This window comes from Atta cephalotes, assembly GCF_000143395.1.
Source record: "Atta cephalotes unplaced genomic scaffold scaffold01499, whole genome shotgun sequence".
Classification (NCBI taxonomy): Eukaryota; Metazoa; Arthropoda; class Insecta; order Hymenoptera; family Formicidae; genus Atta; species Atta cephalotes.
Genome location: NW_012131563.1, coordinates 1 through 2,860, shown reverse-complemented (window position 1 = coordinate 2,860; position 2,860 = coordinate 1). Strand labels below are relative to the sequence as shown.

Sequence of the window (2,860 nt, the reverse complement as noted above, 5' to 3'; positions counted from 1 at the left end):
TGTGTGTGTGTGTGTGTGTGTGTGTGTGTGTGTGTGTGTGTGTGTGTGTGTGTGTGTGTGTGTGTGTACAGTGTTTGTAATTTTTTGACAAGCGCTTTTGTGTAGAGTGGACTAAACTAAGTTGAAAAGTTCTCTATCATTTTTTCAATTTTCGCAATAATTAACAAAATTATTAATTATATATTAATTACTAAAAATCGTTAAATATTGGATTTTAATAATTTTTTACTCAAACATTATCAACTTTACAGAAAATAGCAAGAGATAAAAATTACTTATTTTTTTTTATGAAGTTCTGAAAATTTTTTCAGAAATTTTTAATATCGTGTTTTCTCATGTTGATAAAAATAGTTGCCAATATAAGAAAATGCAATACTAAAAAGTCAATAAAAAATTTTGAAAAAATTCCTAAAGCTTTATGAGAAGAAGATAAACAATTTTTATCTCTCTTGCTGATTTTCTGTAAAGTTAATAATATTTGAGTAAAAAATTATTGAAAACCTGTATTCGGCAATTTTTACTAATTAATATCTCGTTAACCATTGCAAAAATTGCAAAAATGGATTTCGACTCAGTTTAGTAAGCTCTATCTACACAAAAGCTTGGCCAAAAATTGCAGGACACCCTGTATATCGGATATTTTAGACTACACCTTTATTTTCGCTGGATAAGATTCAATCAACAAAGAGTAAAAGTGTTCAAATAAAAATTATAGGATTTAAAAAGAATTATTTACTGATTTAATTAGTTTGATTTTAGGTGGTGTCGCCAAGATAAGTCAAAGTCACGTCATTTTTTTAAATAAATAAATATTAATAAAAAGTTGGGAATACCCAACTTTTTATTCCAGTATCTAATAACCGATGTCGAGAACTTTTCAAAACACTATAATAAAGTTATTTTTCATTGAGTACTTTTCGAGTTACAAGGCTCGAAAGCTACAGTACTGCTGACAAAATTATCTTATTACATTTATATGTACATAATTTATCATATTGTAGATTTATCATATTGTATCTAACAATTTGAAACATTGAAATACGAAAAAAGATGTGATGGAACAGCTTTTGATAATTGTAACTTTTTGAGAGTAGCACTTTTATTTATATTAATAATGCAGGAATATATTCAATATAAAACAATTATAAAATATTCGGAAAATTTTTGTATTTTGGAATAAAATCTATTTATCTAAATTAATATCGATTCGACATAGTTCGTTTCATTTTTTTTTAAATAATTTAATTGCAAGCGTATGGTTATTTATCAATTGCTAGAACATAAGTTTTCAATCTTAAAATTTTATAAATCTGTTCTATCAATTACGAATGTTATTTTATCAAAAAATACGTTTTAATATAATTTACAAAAATATTTTAGATTTTTTTTCGCTTCTCTGACGCCACAATCCAAGATGACTGCAATGAGTAGATAAAAGCTTTAATACATTATAAATAGCATTTCAATAAATAAATCAATAAAAAAATTAAAGTAAGCGATCAATACATTAAAATTAGAACGGATATAAAGAGAATAATACAAATTAGTCGTCATTTTGTGTTCTATATCTGGAATGACGCAATTCCTCGTCTTAAACCTCTTTTTTCTAACTAATAGTAAAGGTATTTAAAGGCAAAGCCAATCAGCATTAGGCATATGCATTCTCGCCATTCTCTTTATATCCATTCTAATCAAAATATGTCAGATATATGATAATATCAAATTGCGATTCCCACAAAAAGTATTAACATCAAAATATTTGATCGTATAACAGTATGAACAAGCATCATCAAAATAAATGGTAAAATATGGCATTTATTAACATCGTACCTCTTTATATCATCACTTGAATCCACGTAAGTCTGATAATATCACTATACAATAATGTTTTAAACACGAGGTGCAACTGACACATAATAGAAAAATATAATAGAAACAAATACAAATTATATAACTATGTCGATTGCATCACTATTTCCTTAAAAATGTGTATTTTATTACGAATATTAAGCACTCCGCTAGGCACAAATCAGTTGCTGCAATAACTACACTGGTCTCTCAACGGTATGACATCGTTTATGTATAACATCGTTATGTATAACGAGAGTCGATCGTATGTAAGACTTTCCGCAAATGTTGCACGAGTATGATTTCTCACCGATATGAATGTTTTTATGCTCGATTGATGTCGTTTTTCTGTGAAAAATCTTGCCGCAAATCTTGCATCACAGATGTTTTTCACGGACAGGCTCTCCCCGCCACGCAACTCCGAAAGAATGCTTTAGAGACGGACCACATAAATGACAGTCATCATATTTTATATTGTTCTCGTCGATGTGCGACTTGACGTGGAATACCAACGAGCTCTTGTAGGCGAATATCTTGCCGCAGAACATTGAGGCTTCACTCACTGGTTTCAGATCATGAATTTTCATATGGCATGTCAAGATGTCATTAGTGGCGAAAGACTTGTTGCAAATAGTACATACGTGTTCCTTCGCGAAAGCATGCTTCGCTCGCATATGTCTGTAGAGCTCAGTGAAGAAGTCTTATTGTAAATTTCATAGTGTATCATACGTATATATTTCGAAGTGACGCTTGTAGTGCATGGTTAACTGGCTTAAACATTAATAAACGCGTAGAAACGCGTGACCGCACATAGCGCACACAAAGTTTTTCTCCTGAGCATGAACTGATCACTTGTGTTGCGCTAAGTATTGGTTCTCTTGCCGCAGACATCGCAAACACAAAATCGAGCATTGCTATGTGCCATTAAATGACCTTCAAAACAAATTTTTTGATCTAAGAAGCTTCATATATATATATATATATATATATATATATATATATATATATACAC

The 2,860-nt window shown here is 29.9% G+C and overlaps 1 pseudogene; it reads right to left on the bottom strand.

Annotated features, from left to right (window-relative positions):
- Positions 1-1,954: 1,954 nt before the first annotated feature.
- LOC105625425 lies at positions 1,955-2,816 on the bottom strand (annotated as a pseudogene).
- Positions 2,817-2,860: the final 44 nt, after the last annotated feature.